The sequence below is a fragment of the Cetorhinus maximus genome, chromosome 11 (assembly GCF_964194155.1).
Source record: "Cetorhinus maximus chromosome 11, sCetMax3.hap1.1, whole genome shotgun sequence".
Taxonomy (NCBI): Eukaryota; Metazoa; Chordata; class Chondrichthyes; order Lamniformes; family Cetorhinidae; genus Cetorhinus; species Cetorhinus maximus.
The window spans coordinates 47,200,793-47,223,371 of NC_135889.1; the positions used below are offsets into that span (position 1 = coordinate 47,200,793).

The 22,579-nt window shown below is 44.7% G+C and overlaps 1 protein-coding gene across 1 annotated transcript in view; it reads right to left on the reverse strand.

The window, feature by feature from the left end:
* The window catches only part of LOC144686562 (PTB domain-containing engulfment adapter protein 1-like), a 421,104-nt gene that overhangs the window by 203,507 nt on the left and 195,018 nt on the right, over positions 1-22,579 (reverse strand). The window contains exon 3 of the mRNA XM_078551900.1: positions 20,044-20,208. The gene's annotated coding sequence lies outside the window, so the exon portion shown is untranslated. The remainder of the gene's footprint in view (positions 1-20,043; positions 20,209-22,579) is intronic.

The following is a 22,579-nucleotide window of genomic DNA, read 5'->3' on the forward strand; positions in this document are numbered from 1 at the left end:
TGGAACTACTGTGGCACAAATGTTACTTGTCACTTATCAGCCCAACCCTGAATGTTGTCTTGGTATTGTTGAGGTGGGCACAGACTAATTCAGTATCTGTGGTGTTGCAAATGGTACTGAATATTGTGCAAGCATCTCTGAACATCTCCACTTTGACCTCAAGATAGAAGGATGATCAGTGATGAAGCAGCTGAAGCTGGTTGGGCCTAGGAAACTACTGTGAGGAACCCCTGCAGCAATGTCCCGGGGCTGAGCTGATTAGCCTCCAACAACCACAACCACCCCCTTTTGTGTGAGCTATGGCCACAGCCAGTGGAGAATTATCCCCACCTCCCCCCACCTCCCAAAGTTCCCATTGGCTTAAATTTTGTTAGGGCACCTTGATGCCACTCTCAGTCAAACCCTGCCTTGATGTCAAGGGAAGTCACTCCCCCTTCACCTTTACAGCGATGTATCGCCAAATAATTCCTGCTAACGCCTGCACCAAATCAATATTTAAGTTATTGGCTAGTTTAATGGTATATTGGTTATCTACAGTAAGAAATGAACGTAGAGACTGAACTTTTGTAAAGACAGAGAGGGTCTCCAGTTTAGTCAAAATGGCACTGGAACCCCAATTCCAGAAGTCCCCCACCCCTGAATCCAGCACCCACCATTTTCACCAGGGGAGTGTACGTTGCAGGTTGTAGTTTGTACATTTGTGGTTCACGACGGGAGCTGCACATGTCAAAATGCAGCTGCCTTCAAACAGATCTAATTTCTGCTAGTGGGATATCCAAAACCTCACTTGTGCACTTTACACTTTTCAGGAGAAGGTCTGTAGCTGACTGAGCTATTTTGAGGGGTAGGGTACCCTTTTGGAGAAGTCCTGGGACATTTGGGAGAGGTCAGGTGCATTTTGGGCTTGTTTAAAGTAGAGATAAATGCACATAAAATGTGGATAAGCTCACAGGAACTGCCAAGCTCACTTGAACTGTCAAGCTATCAAGGCAATTATATCTCCTGGCCTTTCTTTTTTTTTAAAAGCAGTTTTGAACTTTAAAACAAATATCAATGCTTGCTATTTCGCTCTGTCTGTTGACATATCTGTTGAGGTTATTATTATAGGATTTGTGTTGCATGACTGATTTCACAACCTATCGTTCTCATAGTGGGGTGCCTATCAGTTCACAGTTTGATTGACAGCTCCAAGTGGTTATAATGTCTTTGATGAGGGGCTATGAATACAAATGCTTGTTTTTATAAGGGATTATGCACTTGAAGGAATGTAAAAGTAGCAAATGGATTTTTATGAATGAGAGTGTTTTTTAGATAGTGGTCATCAATGGACACTTAGAACTTTATTTTATTTCATCTCAGTCTAGCTCCTGAGATCTTCCCATGGTGGGTACTGGGTGAGCTGGCATGGGGCATGTCAGGGCAAAATGTGGTGGTGGGAGGCATGGGTTAGGATGAGATGGCACAGGGGCTACAAAGGGCCATGGGGATGGGTAGAGGGGCATAGGCTTGTGTGGAGGGTATGAGGGGTATTGATTAGCATGGAAGGTATGGTGGGGCCATGGAGGTGGCTGGGTGAGTGACAGGAGGGTGGCATGGGCTGGCATGGATGGGGAAAACAGAATGTATGGGGTAGTGGGGGATGATGAGGAGTGAAGGCTGGAAGGCTGTTTTTTGCTTCATTGTGTTTTTTTAAACAGCTGCGACGAAGTCCCAGAGTATTGAGACAGGCCTTTCACACAACCTGCCTCCGCATCTGACAGCCCCCGTGACTGCCTCCAATCTCTCCTGGGATGACGAGCAAGATGACGTCTCTTGTTAGCACCTGGCCCCCAGGAACCAAAATCCAACTGTCCAGGCAATTTCTCCCGAGTCAGGTTTGTGGAGCCAGAAATTTTCCTGACTCTGCACTCCCAACTCGGGAGCAAAAATTCAGGCCATTATTAATACATATAAGGTTTCATTGTGGAGAACTGAATAATTGCATTTTAATATGGAATCGCAATTTGATTTAAAGTTACTGTGCAATAATAAATATTTAGTTGAATCTGACAAAATCTTTGACTTCAGTAGAATTTAGCAGAGGTAAGCTTTAAAAGGTCAAACGTACACATCAAATTGACCTTTCTCAATGATTCTGCACTGAAGTGTCAAGAAATATATCCAAGGAACAATCAGCATAAACCTACAAAAGCAAAAATACTGCAGATACTGGAAATCTGAAATATGAACAAAAAAAGCTGGAAAAACTCAGGTCAAGTAGCACCTATGGAGAGAAAAAGAGTGCCAGGGGGCTAAGACCTCACACATCTCATGGCTAATTTCTAAAATGTTAAAAACTAGACAATGACTAAAATGACTGAAGCTATATCTGTCTGTAACCCAGAACTCATTATCTCTGAAAAGCCTGTAGGCTGCAGAGACAAAATTCAAAGGGAACTGTACGAAGGCATCTACATTTTATAAGCAAGGCCTGGCCAACTGGAGCTAATCCGTCTGCTAGGGCAAAGGACCTTGCAGCCTCCCATTCAAGACTTAATGGTTGGAACATTGACAACCTCAGGGACCCAAACAAAGGAATACACACTATTTGTCAAAGGCGTTGTGGAAAGATGGGAGTTATTTGACATGAACCTCTAGCTTGTGGAACTGGTAATATTACGTTGTGGAACTGCAAAGCTCAGTCTGCCATTTTTCCATCTACCTAGCAGCAACACAGAAAAAAGGCTCTGGCAGGCTGAATACCTCACCCCATCTACACTGTTTCAACTGGAACTTCTATACCAAGGCTGATTTATCTCTGCGTGCCTATCGCATCGTGGAAGCCAAATTTACTGGAAACTCTTTCGAGTTATCAGCAGTCACAGATTGCAACTCTTTCGAGTACAATCACAGTTCTTGGTTTCCGGGAGTGGGACATGAACCCACAACCCTCTGATTCAAAGGCGAGGGTGCTATGAACTGAGCCACAGCTGACACCTCCCTAATTTACTGGAAAAGTGAATTAACCAACATCAGTTCAGCCCGTCAATTTCAATGAAGGAATACATTATTGAGCTTTGATTCTGTACTCTGGGCACACATGAAAGAATAAATCTTTTCTCAGTGGTCTTTGCCCTGTAAATCTTTCCATCCTTCTTTACTGTATGAGAGTACAGGGGGCTACATATTGACCCTCCTCCTGCATTTTGTGTGTGTGCAAATAAGCTAACCCTCTGAGCTCATCCTATCTCGAGTTTGCTGTGGGGTTATTAATAGAAAATTGGATCACACCAAAATTGAGGGGTTGGGAAACATGCCACCACTTATAAAGGGGGAAGCAAATCAAAACACCTTTCTGTTTACAGACAGGTGGTGAGGAGAGAAACCAGGGCTTTTTAAATTAACCACCCTCCTGCCTGTCACAAGAGTTAATGTTTTAGGTCGATTATCTTTCATGAGAACTGAAAAAAGATAGAAGTGTAAGAGTTTTTAAGCCAGTGGAAGGGAGGAGGGGGCAGGAAGAGCAAAGGAGAAGGCCTGCGATAGTGTGGAAGCCAGGGAAGGTTAAATAGCAAAAGATTTCATGATGTAGCAACCAAAAAGATTGGTAATGGATATAGTAACAAAACAACGGTTGTGTCCAAATGAGGCATGAATTGCCACATAAAAACCACCTGCATACAACACAAAGGGTTAAAGAAAGAAACAAGATGAAGACTTCACAAACATACCTTCTAGACTGCCAACAAAATAAATTAACACACAAAAAAGTTACGACTGATTATATGACTGTCAAGAACATTGCAATGGCAAAAATTTGATGAAGGAATGGGCCAATAAATTACCCTCTCCTGATCAACGGCAATGCAGTTCCAATGTTCTACTGCTACAATTGTTGAGCATGATTAAATCTTAAAAGCCAAGGTTGATCATAGAATAAATGCAGCACTGAAGGAGGCCATTCAACCCAACATGCCTGTGCTGGCTCTTTGAAAGCGCTATTCAATTAATTTGGTTTCTTTCTTCTTTCTCTATAGCCCTACTCCTTTCTTATTAGTGCTTCACCCAGTGAAAACTCTTAGCACAGTAAATAATGCTTTTCAAGTGAGTATTTTTGCGCTGGTATTTTCACACTAAAATTGCCATTGCAAGGATGACATAAATGGCAGATATGAGGAGTGACAGCAGCTGTTTCATTGGAAATGTCCTACCATGGATGGATGTGTCTTCATTTGCTTAGATCTTGAACCTTTTCAGTTTCTAAATCTCTCATTGCTCCTTTAAGAACCGCCTTAAAAACTACTACTTAGGCCAAATTTTTGCTCATCCCTTATAACCTTCCCCTTTGGCTCAGCTTCCATTTTTCCCTGACTCACTAAAGTGCCTTACAGCATTTTTTTCATCTTAAAGTCACTATACAAATACAGGATATAGGAGTAGCAGAAAAAGAACTAATTCTCCTTTGGAAGTTACTCTTTAATTTGCTTCCAGCTCCATTTTGAGGTAGTGCATTCCAAGTCATTACAACTTTCTGCATAAAGAACGTTGTAATTTCTCCCCTGGACTTTTTCTTCCAACTAATTATCTTAAATATACGTGTCCTCTAGTTACTGCTTCTCTTGCCTGTAGAATTAGTTACCTCCCACCCTGCTAACCCCACCACATGTGCTCTAAAAAAAACCTCATAATTTTAAACACAGCTAGCAACTCTCCCCTTAATTGTTGCTCTTGTAAGGAGAAGGAATTTAGTTAGGGTTTAGGGTCATATTTACCATGTACATAATTTGCTAGGTCCAAAAGGAAGCAATTTTTGAACGTTAGATCAATTTTTAAAACTAGACAAGTAACTTACCTTTAATGAGAATCTTAGCAGAATGGATATCTTGCTATATACCTTAAAATATTTCAGTAATTTGGAAGTTGCAAAACTGAGGGTGCTGCAGCTTCACTCCATATTGTAACACCATTCATTATGACTAGAGTGGGGGGATGCAAGTTTGATGGTCTACTTTGCTGAGTTCCCAATCTCAGCTGCATTATTTTGCAGCAGAGAAAAACAGAGGTCAAATGCATTTGTACAGGGACAGGAAAATTAAATAGCCACTGCTGCTACTTTTGAAGTTTCCGTGTAAAATATTTCCCTCATGACCCCTACTGTGGGAAAGTTTGCAGATCTGAAAGATTCGTTATAAAGTCGCTCAACAATAATGTAAAGCTATTGACAGCTGAGTATTTCCTTGGTAAATATAAAGGCGCAAAGTGATTGGTTTATTTGGGGGAAAAAAGAATTAGGAAAACATGAACAAAATCTTTCTCTATAGCCCTACTCCTTTCTTATTAGTGCGTCACCCAGTGAAAACTCTTAGCACAGTAAATAATGCCTTTCAAGTGAGTATTTTTGCGCTGGTGTTTTCACACTAAAATTGCCATTGCAGGGATGACAGAAATGGCAGATATGAGGAGTGACAGCAGCTGTTGTTCTGTTGAAGGGTCATGTGGACTCGAAACGTCAACTCTTTTCTTCTCCGCCAATGCTGCCAGACCTGCTGAGTTTTTCCAGGTAATTCTGTTTTTGTTTTGAACAAAATCTAGCTTTTTCTCCCCCCACAATATCAGCCACTGTTGCATGACTCCTAAAAATGGATGAAAAATAGTCGTTGAGGCCTCAAACTGGATGTCCACCTAGACTTTGAGCCTCAAACGGCACATAGCACAGCAAGACCAAGGATGGTTGGCGAACAAATAATAGGGTTTATATCCTCATTAACTATAATTTTGAATATTAATAGTTAAGCTCCTTAGCTTAGACATTTTCCTGTTGCCATTTTAGCTGCCCTGCACAATTTCCCATGAAACTACATTTAATCACCAAGCTAATGTCAGCAATGCGCCAAATCTCCATTAACAGCAGCTTCCAAACCAGCGACCTCTACCACTTAGAAGGACAAGGGCAGCAGATGCTTGGAAACACCAACTGTGAGTTCCCCTCCAAGCCACACACCACCCTGATTTGGAACTATATTGCCGTTCCTTTACTGTAACTGGGTCAAAATCCTGTAACTCTCCCCTGCCTAACAGCACTGTAGGTCTACCTATACGACATGGCTGCCGCTATGTTTCAAGAAAGAGGCTCGCCATTCCTTTCCCAAGGACAATTAGAATGGGCAACAAATGCTGGCTCACAACCCATGAAAGAATAAAAAAAGAATCTCTTACTACAGAAACTTGAGTTGACTTCCTAGGTGCATTGGTTTTCATTTACCTGTCCAGAGGAATTCTGCCATATGTAAGCCAAGATCTTGAAATTGTTGGAATGAGTCTCCAAAAAGTTATTTTTTTTAATAGAAACTGATATTGGGCCCAAAGCAAGTAATCACATTCTTTTGCGACCACTAGTATAACCTGTATTTATAAAGGGACTGTAACGTAGAAAGGCACTAACGCACTTTACAGAGGCAGGAAGAAAACACCTGCTAAACCAATGGGGACTAGATTATTAAGGTGGCCAAAAGTTTGACCAAAGAAGCATGTTTTAAGATGGGTCTTAAAGGAGCAAAGGGAGATGTAGAGATTAACGGGCTGAGAGGGGGAATTTCCATAGTGGGAGTCTAGGCAAACCTAGGCACAATCACCAAAGGTGGGGCATTTCTCAAGAAACAGCTGTTGCCACTCCCAAATCTACCAATCCTGTCATCTCTGCAATGGCAACGTAAGTGTGGAAAAATAAAGGCACACGAAAAATTCACTTACAAGGCAAGGTTGTCATTGAGTGATCCAACAATGAAGAGGATGACTTAGGAGTGAGGAGAAGGGAGACAAGTGCCCTCAACTGAGGAAGGCCCAGATCCCAGGGGCCCAATCTTCAAACAGCAATTGATGAAGGAGAATTAATCTCAAGAAAACAGTGCAGACATTTTACACACTCATAGTTGAGATAATGGGTAAATGGACAGAGTCCACTATCTGCAATGCATGATAAGGAGTATTTCACAACCTGCAGAACACCATGTGGACAGTGACAGTTGAGGTGATTGTTCTGGCATTAAGATGCCAGCAACAGCTTCTAAGAATATTAGCTGTTTCTGGAATGGCAGCTGCCACAGAAGATTTTAACAGGACAATATCTTGAGATTTTCAAGAATCAACTGTGGCTATGCTGTCTCTGAAGATGCCAACTAGTTGCGTCTTCAGTCTTGTGCCTAAAATTAATGGGTTGCAATGAGTGGGCATAGGTACTCCTCGCTCTCTAAAGAGTGGAAGCGATAAAATTATTCCCAAAGGGAAATCCAGTCTAAAATATTAAGTAACTCTGGGCAGAACCAATTAAAGGAGTTAGGTGATGGTAATTACAGTGAATGCTGACAGTTCACCATCAAACCCTCCCCCACCCTCCTCACCCCTGCAAAATCTGGGCCTAGGTTTTGAGAGGGGCTTTTAATGAGTCCAATAATTCATTGATCAGCATTGATCCTATTCTTTGAAAATAATCTCTGTAACGTACATCAGTTATAGAACACTTGCATACTTTTCAGGAATATAGGAAATGTCTATTTGCAGTTCTGCCGAAAAAAAAGACAACATAGACTGAAAGCAAGCTGGCTCAGGTTTTTTCTGAATATACAAGGGACAAAACAGAGACTCACAGCAGTATTATACTTGTAACAAGAGGTAGCATGAAACATCCAGACAATAATGCTTGAAATCAGCAAGGGCAAATAAATCAATTGAAAATATGAATTTTGTTAAGACAATAAAGTAAATATGCATTTGATTGAAGAAATGTCACCAGAAGGCCAATTTTCTGTTCCACGTCAGCTGCTGGCACAAATTTTGTCAAAAGTGCAATGAGCTGACTGCACCTAACTCTCCAGTCTCAGCTCATTGCAATATTAATTCAAAGTTGTATGTGCTGGGAGCCAGCCAAGTATGGGATACACAAAATGTGACCAGCAAATGCAGTTTAAAGGGGTGTTTGTACTTAGAGGTGAGCGACTACAAGTGAGGACATTTTATCAATATTTCATAGAGCTTCAAAGTGTATTTGAAATATTTGTTAGTCCTGACAATGTGACAAAAGTAACCAGCCTGAAATGCTAACTGTTTCTCTTTTTACAGATGCTGCCTGACCTGCTGAGTACTCCTGTATTTATCTTTATTTTTATTGTACCTAATTCAATGCTGAATTCACCCACAGTTCAATCCTTTCCTTTGTTTATTTCTCAATTCTTAAATCTCAATGATTAAAGAGATACTGTTTGTCCCATTTCTCACGAAGCTCCCAGGTGCCATGCTGAGCTGTTATCAGCTGCACTTTCAGCAACTTTCTCAGAAATAAATGTTAACACCTAAATATGTCCAAAGAAGTCTAACTGACTGGACACACCAGAAGATGTCCCGCCCTAACAAAATCTGGCACCATGTACCTATTTCCTCACCTCTCTGCTCTTCTTGACTGTTGTTTCTTATTTGCTTGTAAAAAAATTAGGCAACAATTCACACAATGTAAATTCTTCTGTCTTTTTATGGTAATTTTATTAGTTTTCACTCCTCGCATGGAGCTTCACTTGCAAGGAATCCGTGCATGTTCCCAAGTTCCTGATATGCACCCCGGTGAGATTTTTGTTGGGAGTCCAAACTTAAATTTATTCCACTAAGATAAAAGCAAAATACTGCGGATGCTGGAAATCTAGAACCAAAACAAAAATACCTGGAAAAACTCAACAGGTCTGACAGCATCTGCGGAGAGGGATACAGTTGACGTTTCGAGTCTCTATGACCCTTCATCATTTCCACATGTCTTAGTTCTGATGAAGGGTCATACGGACTCGAAACATCAATTGTATCCCTCTCCGCAGATGCTGTCGGACCTGTTGAGTTTGTCCAGGTATTTTTGTTTTGTTTTAAATTTATTCCAGCCTGCCGACTGGGATGGTCTTGAGAAGGTCTTTGGTGTTTTCTTGAATCTAGTGGTTGCCTATATTCTTCTATTTGTGCCAGTAATGCAGTTGTTATTATTTAAGCCAACAAGGAAGGTTTCATATCTCACCCTTTCTCTCCAGCAGATCTGGTACTGCTACTTGGTTCAATCATGCCTGCCATTTTCAGTCTCCATAAAATGTTGCTCATCACACCCAGCATCTTGATCCAGAAACATTTCTGTTAGTAGTCTCAGTATATCCACAATTAGGACAGCCAAAAACAAATTACACTGGAGCAATAACTGCTGCCATCTGGAATTTTGCCACAGCTGTATTTTTGTATGAGCTCGCTAGATCTCACAAAGGCAAGTTGAGATTTTTGGCTCAGCTCACCTTGCTCTTGCAAATTTAATGATCTTGTAATGAGCCATCACCAATAACAAAATACTAAAAGTTCTCATAATAATTTCATTGACGACATCAACTTGAATATAAAACAGGACTTTCAGGAAGGTCTCAAGTTCAGTTTTTGATATGTGCTGAGTCACCAGCTCAGTCAGCTCAGCAATGTAGGTAATATATTGTCCAATCCACAATGTACATGTTGTTACAATCTCCGTAGCAACCTATAACTTTTAAAAAGCAATTGGAACTTCCAATTAATAGCTGATAGAATGACACAACAAGATTTCACACTTTTCAAGACTTTTACTGTGACAAAAGACTCAAAGCACTATTGACTAAACACTATCTTTGTAGGCAACTTATATTTAACCCACAAAACAGAACATTCCCCTTTTTGTTTTAGCACAACCAAAAACATATTTCACAGATATACTTTACACCATCCTTTAAGTAGACAAACAATTCTCTTGGAACTAGTCCAAGGTGATTCTTAGCTCCTGAGTATTTACTTCTATACTTTTCCTTTTGCACCCTGGGAACTTTTAATTCCCCCCTCCCTGGAGGTTCTTCCTTGAGCGCAAGCTTCCAGCCTCGTTTTAACTCATCATGAATTCAGTCTTTTCAGTCCAAGTGCAAGCTCCCATCCACAGTCCTGCATGGTGAACCACAGCATCTTACTGGCTATAGCTGTTCCCGCTCTCCTGGATCCTGGCAGATGAATCTTGTCTGGGGATTTTCAGAGATATTTTAGACCCTTCCCCTCTCAAGCTCCATCTCCATGGCAAAATAAATAACACGAGCCTTGTATCCAGGTAGAAATGCCGATTAGCTATCCTTGAGATTCCAACTCTCTTATCTTCGAATGAACAGACTATTGAAAGCACAACTGTTTACACAACCCAACATTCTTAGCACATTTCTGGGACTTTGGAGACTCACAGTCTAGCCACTGTTAGCACACAGGCTACTGCCATTGTCTCCAAGTGTATTTGCACTTTCTTCCGAGTAAAACAATCTGGGCACTCATTAATCTCTAACAACCAAACCACCCAAGCTTGCTGTCAGCAGACTTCAGAACAGGTAAAAATCTTATAAACCTCATAATTGTGACAATGGTGTAGTAAAACCTTTCTAAGACAATGGCAAGCTGAGGCAAAATGGGTGATCTCTGGCAAGAGTACGTATGTGTCATTAGCATCAAAGACACTTGGGCCAGGATTTTTCACTCCTGCCCACAACGGGCGCCATGGCAGGCGGGAGCGGAAAATATTGTGAGAGAGCAAAAATTTCAGTTTTATGTTGGTTGGAAAACAGGTCGCGATCGTCTGCGCCTGATTTCAATGGTGTTTTCTGTCACGCCACGTCGGGAATCTAAATTTAATACATTTGGTGGTCATGCATAATCATTATAGTGGCTGCTTGCTGGAATCACCCCCACCCCCATGTTGGATCAAAAGGGCACATCGGCTTCTGATTAGACCGACATGTTTCACAACCAGGTGTAAGCAATGTGCACTTGGCAGCCTGCACTTTGCTGATGACGTTGAGGTTTGTTCGCACACTGTGCATCACACAGCACTCACGGTACCTCAGAATCCACACCAGGCTCTGCAGGCAGCACTATCACGTTTCCAGGGGCTTTCATAGGCAAGGCCCTTCCAACCAGGCTAGCAGTAAGGCGTCAGAGGGTGGAGAAGTGGGGCATGTGTAAGGGGTCACAGGGCAAGGCCTCCACTGGGGGAGAGGAATAGTGGTGAAGGTTGCACCACTATTGGAATACAGGGGCATGGGTTGCAAGCGGCATTTAGATCAGAATAGGGAAGCGTGGTTTAGACAGGAACATAAGCAAGTTGGGGGCCAGACTGGGAAAATGGCATAGCGAAGAAGCGCTTCAATTTACATTGCTAACCTTGCAAAGATTTCCCTGTCCCAGGTCAGAGATGGAGAGGACGTGTCAGTCAAGCCCAGCATGTTGTGTGCAGGGCGTGGCCGTTACAACAGGCGTCTCAGTCTGGGGGGTTTCTAGCTTAATAATGGGCTGCGGATGGCACACTTACAGTCAGGATAGACTGTAGATGGGAAAAAGGTCATGTAGGGCCATTCAAAGGTCTCATGGCCAGGGTGGGTGGTGGGGGCTCAATATGGGCAAAAGGCCTCAAGATGAGGAGGGGTGTTGTCCAAATGGGGCATAGGCACATCGACCTTAAACTATTCAGGGGATTACACACTGATATCCTTCCAAAATCAAAATGGCATAAAGCACTGTAGTGGGGGGGGGCTTGAGAATTATTGGGGGTGGGGGGGGTGGTGGGGAATCTGAACATTATGTTCCTCCAGGATGATGATAACGACTACCAGAGTCACATAATGGAGGGTCCAAGCTGGTCTGGTAGTGAGACCTCAGCGCCACCATCTTGCAACCTGAATCGATGGCACAGCACAAAACTAAACTGAGGAATAACTCAATTGGTGAGGGCTCACAGGGCTGCTTGGAGGAGTGGTTCACTGCACTGGTGGGGGGGGGGCGCAATTAAAGGGGCACCCAGCTGAACTGTGTATTCCCAAATGAGGAGAGATGCACAGCTGAGACATGTTAGGAGCCCTTCAATGATAATGCAGGAATCAGGGGAGTGAAATAATAAAGCGCATTCATGAGAGATTAATGACGAGTCAGGGAACAAATTTAACTCCTTGCTTTAACCCCTTGTTCCACGCGTGCCGATTGCCCAGAGCGATAACAAGGTCTAGAGCATTTTGGCGGCTGGATGAGCTGCAGATGCGTCTTTAAAGCAGGAGTTCACAGTGTTGGCCTTGGCAGGCTCAAATAATCTCATTTCCTCAATGACCATCAGACCTTACGAGTATTACAAAGAGCGTAGTGTAACAGTGCACTGATTGAGGATACCAGCGATTGGCCAAAACAATCTCATAGCAGTCGGTCATGTAAAGTGGGCCAGGGAAGTGGGGGGGAGGTGCACCTTAAAATGTTCCTTGCACTAGCCAGGATTTCAGTGGCGAACAGGTGCCATCACTGGAACCAAGCCCTTGAACCAACAGTCACACATTAGTAACCTTCAGAAATAGGGCCTTTGGAGGCTCAGGCTGACTGATTTATCTTTTCTCATTGATGCTGCAGAGAGGAGAACTTCAGGAAGACAGAGGCTGGATTTATTGCTGCCTGCACAATCACATACAAGCAGGAGAGAAGGCAGAGAAGATTGTGATAGAACAAAGAACAAAGAACAAAGAAAAGTACAGCACAGGAACAGGCCCTTCGGCCCTCCAAGCCTGCGCCGATCATATTGCCTGTCAACTAAAACATTTTGCACTTCCGGGGTCCATATCCCTCTATTCCCATCCTATTCATGTATTTGTCAAGCTGCCCCTTAAACACCACTATCGTACCTGCTTCCACCACCTCCTCTGGCAGCGAATTCCAGACACTCACTACCCTCTGCGTAAAAAACTTGCCCCGCACATCACCTTTATAGTTTTCTCCTCTCACCTTAAATCTATGTCCCCTAGTATTTGACTCTTCCACCCTGGGAAAAAGCTTCTGACTATCTACTCTGTCCATGCCACTCATAATTTTGTAAACTTCTATCAAGTCGCCCTTCAATCTCCGTCGCTCTAGTGAGAACAATCCGAGTTTCTCCAACCTCTCCTCATAGCTAATAACCTCCAGACCAGGCAGCATCCTGGTAAACCTCCTCTGCACCCTCTCCAACGCCTCCATATCCTTCTGGTAGTGTGGTGACCAGAATTGCACGCAATATTCCAAGTGTGGCCTAACCAAGGTTCTATACAGCTGCAGCATGACTTCCCAGCTTTTATACTCAATACCCCTGCCAATGAAGACAAGCATGCTATATGCCTACCTGACTACCTTATCCACCTGCGTTGCAACTTTCAGTGACTTGTGGACCTGTACACCCAGATCCCTCTGCCCGTCAATGCACTTAAGGGTTCTGCCATTTACTGTATAATTCCTGCCTGTATTAGACCTTCCAAAATGCATTACCTCGTATTTGTCCGGATTAAACTCCATCTGCCATTTCTCCGCCCAAGTCTCCAACCGATCTATATCCCGTTGTATCCTTTAACAATCCTCTTCACTATCTGCAACTCCTCTAACCTTAGTGTCGTCTGCAGCAACAGACTCACCAAAGGGAGGAGCTACACCCTCACGAGCAAGGGGCAACAGGCCACCCTCCAGATGCAGAGGATGAGGCTAACAGAAGCATTGTCCATAGGCAGCTCTCAAGACCGAGGAAGCATACAACGCGCATGTCTTATCTGTGGATGTGCAAGACACAGTGTCGCCAATGCTTCCACATGTCCAAGGATCCAGTGACTTTCATTTGCCACATTCTGCCACAGGGACAGGGGGACATCCATTGCCAGTGACTCTGAAGGTCATCGCTGCTCAAAGTCTATGCGAGTGACTCTTTCCATGGGACCTCTGTGGGATCGCTCAAGCTTCCACGCACAACTGCATACATGAGGTGACAGATACCCTTTTTGCCAAAGCCCACAATTTTGTGCACTTTGCAAGAGACCAAGAGAGCCAGGACACCAGAGCACTGGGCTTTGCTGCTAATGCCAGGTTCCCACAGGTGCAGGGTGCCATTAACTGCACTCATGCGGCTATAAAATCTCCCTGACAACAGGCATTCCAATGCATCAACAGGAAAGGCTTCCACTTACTCATGTTCAGCTGGTCTATCACCACAAGAAACAAATCATGCAGGTTTGTGCAAGATACCCAGGAAGATGCCACAACTCATACATCAAGTAGATTGCAGATTCCCGACAGCTCTGAGGGACCACACAGGGTCCAGGGCTGGCTCCTCAGTGACAAAGGGTACCCACAAAATATGTGGCTGATGACAGCCTTGCGGTGGCCACAAAATCCAGCTGAGAGAAGGTACAATGATGCTCATATTGCTCATACCGAAAAATTGGCGGAGCAGAGCATTGGCATCTTGAAGATGTAACTCCGATGCCTTCACAGATCTGCAGAGCACTCCATCACACTCCCCAGAGGGTCACACAATCATCATGGCTTGCTGCGCGCTGCACAGCCTGGCGATGCAAGAGGGGGAGGAGTTGCTAAATGCCGACATGGAGGAGCCGCACACCTCCGCCAATGTGAAGGATGTCTAAAAGGATGAGGATGATGAATTCTAGGAAACCGAGGCTGCAGGGGACAGATGAGGCAGGTGCGCACATGAGGCCCTGACAGCCACCAGATTCCACAAGGAGGATGGCAAGTTGTAGTGGGCATCTCTTGGACAAGTGCCCTCTGTCATGGGCCCACATGAACACCAGCATTACTCATTGCAACTGTGCACTTCAATCGGAGAGTGAGTACTGACAGGTTTGGCTAATCATTGTCCAGTTCCTTTGAAGGATGATGAAGGGTCAGTTAAATGTGTCCTTGTTGAGAGGAGGTCCAACCTGGACGAGGGTTTTCTGGCATCACATGATAGAAGTCACTGCCTCTTCTAGCATCTCTGCAGCATCCTAGTTGCCGTGGCAGCTTAGTAGAGGCAGGAGCTGCTATACAATCCTCAGTGCACTCATAGTTGTATGCCTTCAGTCTGACAAAGCTTCTCAAGGAGATCCATCTGCACCATAGGAACGATGCATTCTGTGTCACCTCCATGGTGAAACTGAAAGGTCACACTTGGGCTGAGGCAGCCGAGGATGTTACGTAGGTCCAACTCCATTTTGTCATCACCTAATTCTCTGTGCCACCTCCTCCATCACATTGACATCTGGGACTCTCACTTAGGGGTGCGGGCATGCACTCATCCTGACCTTTCCATATACTTGGACCACCTGAGGATCACAAAGTTCAGACAGTCATCTGACCTCATGGCCAGCCCTGGCCCTTGTCAACTCTAAAATACAAAGACATCAGAAGCCGTCAAAGTAACACTTCATTGATAATAGAGAGCACCTTTCTGGTTCACTACATCCTTGCTCATATTCCATTGCTGTCCTCAACATTGGCTAAAGCTACCATCTGTACTTCTAGAGCATGCTCAAAGGCTCCATTGACCGCAACACGTCAACATTTGGATTTCTCATCGCTGACCTCGGCGAGGGTTTAGGTGAGGGGAAGCTACGCAGAATGTATAGCACAGCTGTGCATCCCTACTTGGCAATTAGAGGCTTGTGGCTGCAATGCAGACAATTACATGATGAGAAAGGCTGAAGGTTGTAGGGTTGAACGCCAGCACAGTGCCAGCCCCGGCACTTTACGGTGGGAAGATGCTCACGCTTCTCACTGAACTTAGCGGCTGTGCACTCAAACAGTCAGCAATGCACAAGGCAGACGGGAGCACACAAGAGCTCTGAGTCAGGGCTCATAGATTGGAAATCTTGCCAGATGACAGTGAGGAAATGGAGTTCCAAGATATTTCTCCCTGGGCATGAAACCTTCACCTTTCAATAATGCAGACGAAATGGTGAACACCTCAGCCTCAATCTTAAACAGCCGAGAATGGACATGACATGAACTAGCACATCATGTGAACATAGGCAGACTTGACATTAAGGACAGGGCATCACTGATGTTCGAAATGATCCTAAAGTAGACTCACACTGTGAGGATATGGAAGGTGACAACGTCAACCAGAGGCAACATCTGCAATAAGTGGGGGGAAGGGGTGTCACACCTGATGGACAACAACACAGCTCAACATTAAGAGGAGGCGTACACAAGAGGAGATGTGAAATGGGTGCGATTCTATTTACATTGGTGAAAATTATGTACATGTGTTTAATACCCATGCCACTATTATATTAATATTTCTGCATTTTTCTAACCCTACCGCTATGTCTTGGTGCAGCCCCGATGTCTGCAGCAGCAGTGGAGGCAGCCTACTGACTGCTACATCCTATCGCCTGCGATGGCTTTGGTGGGCGTCCACTGGAGGGCCGAAACTTTGAAGGTCCCGGGATTCTTTGGGTCTCCTGCTATGGGGCAGGTGCACCCTCCTCAGCCTGTGGTGCTGGAGGTGATGGGGTCACAGGAAGAAAGGATTGGGATCAGTTCGACACTTCCAGAGTCACCTGGGTCCCAGGGTGTCCAGGTGCTAGTCCCCCTCCCTATGGGTGCCTGAGGGCCCCTGGCTGACTCCTTGTGAAGGGACAGCTGAAGTGAGATTGAGTTGCCCCGAACCCCTCTCGTATAGCCACTGATGGATGCCACCAATGAAGTGCAGGTCCTTCACTGCGCCAGGGGCTATGGGCGGCCATCATCCTACCAGTTTTGACCTCGGTGCGTTGGCATACCAGTGCTATTACCTTAGGCTGAAGGTGGACGGACTCCTCCATCATACGTTGCAATCTGTGGATAACAGCTGACCACCCTTCCTGATAATCCCTTGACTTTCGTTGAAGCTCCACCACTGAGTTAGCACCAAGTCTGGAGGCTCACCATCAGACTTGGACTCAGCAGAATCCTGGCCTCCAGCAGTCCTCCAAGGGCCAGCCACCTAGGATGTCCCTGCCTCCACCTGCTGTGGACCAGATTTTGTGCTGCTCACCAGGTTGTGACCCTGAGGCTACTGCAAAACTAGGTCCTGACAAAATGTGTTGCTCTGCGCTGGTGGACAGTGTGGGTGAGCACTGTGATAGGTCTTCAACGGTGCTCTTCTCTGGTTCCTCATGCAACGTGTCATCGGGGCTGGGGATGAGGGCATCACTAGTTGATGCCCTCAGGCACTTTCCAGAGGTGCTAATGAAAGTGAGATAATTAATGCATGGAAAGCAACTGGAAGATAGCACAAAGCTCTCAGTATTCTTGTCTGAGGGATGAGCTGGTCCAGGGTCCTCACTTGGTGTGCGCTGCCTATCTCACCATTGCTGTCCTCTCCAGCCAGCGCGATGGCATGCTCCTCTTATGGAGTAAGGACCTGAACTTTGGCCACTGCCCCCTGTCGTCTGTGACCTCTCCCTCCTATTGTATGCAATCTTGTCCTGCATAAAGACAAATGGAGAGACTGTGAGCAGGACAGATGCCAAGGCAGATGATAAGAATGACTGTCTTGTGTGGCTAGTGATTGAAGCAGTGCACAGGATGAGGGCAGGATTTACACAGGATACCAGCCCAGACGGTGATGTGAAAGTGTGTGAGCGAGTGAGTGGTGATGTCCCTTGAGCTGGAAGTGTGTCAGTTACCTGTGGAGTGTCATCCTGTGAATGCCTGAAGGGTTTGAGTATGTGAGAGTTGAGAGTTATGAGATGGTTGACTTAGTCTGCCGGAATGGATGAGATAATTCATCTTCTTTCTGTATTGGATCGTAGACCTTTACTGCACCACATTTATGCTGACCACCGAAGACATTGCCTCCCAAGTCAGGGTGGTGGCATTGGTTGACCTTCTCTGGCCATTACTGAGATACCAGACAGCCCAGCGGGCCTCGACAGTGTCCAGCAGGTGGTCCAGCAAATTTGGGAGCAGCAGTCTTCTTGCCTTTTGGAGCCATCTCCTCCGTGGGGATATTCTGGGCTGGAGACATTGAGAAGGCGGTGTGCAGGTGTGGTTTAAATATGGCACCAGGGGCACAGAACCACTGAGGTCACAGCAGGGCACGCGAATCAGAAGTTGTCCGCCAAAATCTGATGTGTTCCCGTTGCATAATTAATGAGGCAGGAAGCGGACAATACGGCATGAAAATCCACCATTGTGCCCACAGGGAATAACACTGCTTTTCCCACAGGCCACTGCACTTAGAGCGTAGATTGGAAAATCCCACCCTTGCTGTGAGTTGATCACACACATACTAGAGAAACTGGTTGTAAAGCAAGTGGACATAAGGCAAGATGGAGGAATTTTGGAGGATTTTAAAAAAATCTATGAACAGTATTGAAGATGAATAAAATGAACCTTTGAAATACAGGACCTCTGCCTCCCACAGAGTAACCACTATTCCATTCAGTTTGTTTATGTACTTCTATATCTATCTTTATGAATAGCTTGGTCTGATATGGTCTCACTGTGCTTATCAAAGGATTAACGAGTCACAATACTGTCCTGACCACTGGAATATCTCAGAATTTATCTGTGCCTTTGAATGCTAGAGATAAGCAAACATGCAGCTTAGAACTCCAGACAGACCAGTAAGTTAAATGGACCAAATGAGAACAGGGTAGGATTTCTTGCTGATGAAAGTGATTTCACTGGCAGAAACTGGGTCAGCAGGCTCAACATTTCTATTACTTCCTATCACAAGACGTCATAGAAGAGTGGCAAGAAGTGCACAGAGGCCTCAGATGGTACAATTAATGGAACAATTGCACTCATAATTATCCCAGCAACCAGATCTACAGGCCCAGCTGTCTGAATATCACTGAGAAGTACTGCCTTTATAGACAGTTATAGAGGCTTTTCAGCTGCTGCAGGGAGACCCTGCAGATAATCTCTAACATTTATCACCACTTGTTCCTCCTCATGTTTACATTGACTGAGTGCTTTAAGATATTAAGATCAAACGAAGTAAGGGCAGGAGTAGGCCCTTCAGCCTCTCAAGCATGCTCTACCATTCAATAAGGTCATGGCTGATCTGATTGTGGCCTTAAGTCCACTTTCCTGCCTGCCCCCCATAACCCTCAACTCCCTTGTCAATCAAAAGTCTGTCTAACTCAGCCTTGAATACATCCAATGGCCCACAGAATCACGGAATTGTTACAGTGCAGGAGGCCGCCATTCAGTCCATCGTGCCTGCACCAGCTCTCCGAATGAGCATTATGACTTAGGGCCATTCTCCTGCCTTTTCCCCATAACCCTGCACATTGATTATTTAAATAGAAACATCTAATGCCCTCTTGAATGCCTTGATTGAACCTGCCTCCACCACACTTCCAGGCAGTGCATTCCAGACCCAAACCACTCACTGTGTGAAAAAGTCTTTCCTCACATTGTGTTTGCTTCTTTTGCAAATCACTTTAAATCTGTGCCCTCTTGCTCTCGATCCTTTGACGTGCAAGAACAGTTTCTCCCCATCTACTATGTCCAGACCCCTCATGATCTTGAACACCTCTATCAAATCTCCTCTTAGCCTTCTCTCCAAGGAGAACAAGTCCAACTTCTCCAATGTATTCCTATCCCTGGAATCATTCTTGCAAATCTCTTCTGCACTCTCTCCAATGCATTCATACACTTCCTAAAGTGTAGTGCCCAGAACAGTGCACAATACTCCAGTTGAGGTCTAACCAGTGTCCTATATAAGCTCTGCATAACCTCCTTGCTGTCATATTGTATGCCCCTAATAATAAAGCCTAGGATACTACGTGGTCTCGCCACCTGTCCTGCTACTTTTAATGACTTACGCACATTGACACCCAGGTCCCTCTGTTCCTGCACACCCTTTAAAGTTGTACAATTTATTTTATATTGTCTCTCCATGTTTTTCCTACCAAAATGAATCACCTCACACTTCTCTGGTTTGATCTTCATCTGCCACCTGTCTGCCCACTCCACCAACTAGTCTATGTCCTTCTGAAGATCTACATTATCCTCCTCACAGTTTACAATGCTTCCAAGTTTTGCATCATCCACAAACTGAAATTGTCCCCTGCATACCAAGATCTAGATCATCAATATATATCAGGAAAAGCAAGGGTCCCAACACAGCCTCCACTGCTCTCTGGGAAGAAAATTTCAAAAGTTAATGACTCAGAGAAAAAAAATCTTTCTTATCTCAGTCTTAAATGGGACATCCCTTACTTTTAAACGGTGCCCCCAGTTCTAGTTCGAGTTCCTCAAGTTCATTATCTAAGTTCTTGGGGAGGATGTAGTTGTGCTGTTGCCTGCAACAATTGGCAAGAATGGTGCAGTGTTATGTAGTACTGCTTGTACTGGGCACTCGAAATACTGGCTGTCATTCAATGTCTATAAAAAAAAAAGAAAATGTAACATATTACAATGCTGGCTGCAAGAAATCCTTTCAAACAACACTTATACAACAACAGTCAGATGGTTTTCCAGTGTATGTAAGAGAGGGAGCAAATATGAGAAGGTAAATCAAGGAAATTATAAAATGAGCCCTCCCTGGTTATGCTCTCTTCCAGTTCCTCTATAGTTTCAACACTAATGATGTTCAATGAATCACAGTGCAGAAGAGGCCCTTCGGCCCGTCGAGTCTGTACCGACACGTGAGAAACACCTGACCTACCGAACTAATCCCATTTACCAGCACTTGGTCAATAACCTTGAATGTTATGACGTGCCAAGTGCTCATCCAGGTACTTTTTGAAGGATGTGAGGCAATCCGCCTCCACCACCCTCCCAGGCAGTGCATACCAGACCGTCATCACCCTCTGGGTAAAAAAGTTTTTCCTCACATCCCCCCTAAACCTCCTGCCCCTTATGCCCCCTTGTGGCTGACCCTTCAACTAAGGGGAACAGCTGCTCCCTATCCACCCTGTCCATGCCCCTCATAATCTTGAACACCTCGATCAGGACGCCCCTCAGTCTTCTCTGCTCCAACGAAAACAACCCAAGTCTATCTAACCTTTCTTCATAACTTAAATGTTTCATCCCAGGCAACATCCTGGTGAATCTCCTCTGCACCCCCTCCAGTGCAATCACATCATTCCTATAATGTGGGGACCAGAACTGCACACAGTACTCCAGCTGTGGCCTCACTAAGGTTCTATACAACTCCAACATGACCTCCCTACTTTTGTAATCTATGCCTTGATTGATAAAAGCAAGTGTCCCATATGCCTTTTTCACCACCCCACTAACGTGCCCCTCTGCCTTCAGAGATCTATGGACACACAAGCCAAGGTCCCTTTGTTCCTCAGAACTTCCTAGTGTCATGCCATTCACTGAATACTTCCTTGTCAAATTACTCTTTCCAAACTGTATCACCTCACAGTTTTCAGGGTTAAATTCCATCTGCTACTTATCTGCCCATTGGACCATTCCGTCTATATCTTCCTGTAGACCAAGACACTCAACCTCACTATTAACCACCCGGCCAAATCTTTGTGTCATCCGCAAACTTAATAATCATACCCCCCCCCATATAGTCATCTATGTGGTTTATATAAATGACAAATAATAGGGGACCCAGCACAGATCCCTGTGGTACGCCACTGGACACTGGCTTCCAGTCACTAAAATATTCTTCTGTCATCACCCTTGCCTCCTACAACTAAGCCAATTTTGAACCCACCTTATCAAATTACCTTGTATCCCATGTGCATTTGCCTTCTTTATAAGTCTCCCATGTGGGACCTTGTCAAAGGCTTTGCTGAAATCCATATAAATTACATCAACTGCACTACCCTCATCTACACACCTGGTCACCTCCTCAAAAAATTCAATCAAATTTGTTAGGCATGACCTCCCTCTGACAAAGCCATGCTGACTATTCCTGATCAAACCTTGTTTCTCCAAGCGGAGATAGATTCTCTCCTTCAGGATTTTCTCCAATAGTTTCCCTACCACTGACGTGAGACTCACTGGCCTGTAGTTCCCTGGCTTATCTCTACAACCCTTCTTAAATAGAGGAACCACATTCACTGTTCTTCAGTCCTTTGGCACCTCCCCTGTGGCCAGAGAGGAATTAAAAATTTGGGTCAGAGCCCCTGCGATCTCCTCCCTTGCCTCCCTCAGCAGTCTGGGACACCAATCATCTGGACCTGGAGATGTGTCCACTTTTAAGCGTGCCAACACCTCCAATACCTTGTCACTCCCTATATCAATTTGCTCAAGAACCTCGCAGTCTCTCTCCCCGAGTTCGATACCTTCATCCTCATTCTCTTGGGTGAAGACGGATGTGAAGTATTCATTCAACACTCTAGCAATGTCCTCTGGCTCCACCCATAGATTGCCCCCTTGGTCCCTCATGGGCCCTACTCTTTCTCTGGTTATCCTCTTCCCATTGATATACTTATAGAATATCTTGGGATTTTCCTTACTTTTACCAGCCAGAGCTTTCTCATATCCCCTCTTTGCTCTCCTAATTGCTTTCTTAAGCTCCACCCTGTACTTTCTGTACTCCACTAATGCCTCCGCTGATTTGCTTCCCTTGTACCTGCTAAAAGCCTCTCTTTTCCTTCTCATCGTAACCTGAATATCTCTGGTCATCCATGGTCCTCTGGGCTTGTTACTCCTTCCTATCACCCTAGCGGGAACATGTTGAGCCTGTACCCTCCCCATTTCCTTTTTGAACACCTCCCACTGATCCTCTGTAGATTTCCCCGCAAGTAACTGTTCCCAGTCTACCTTGGCCAGATCCTGCCTTATTTCA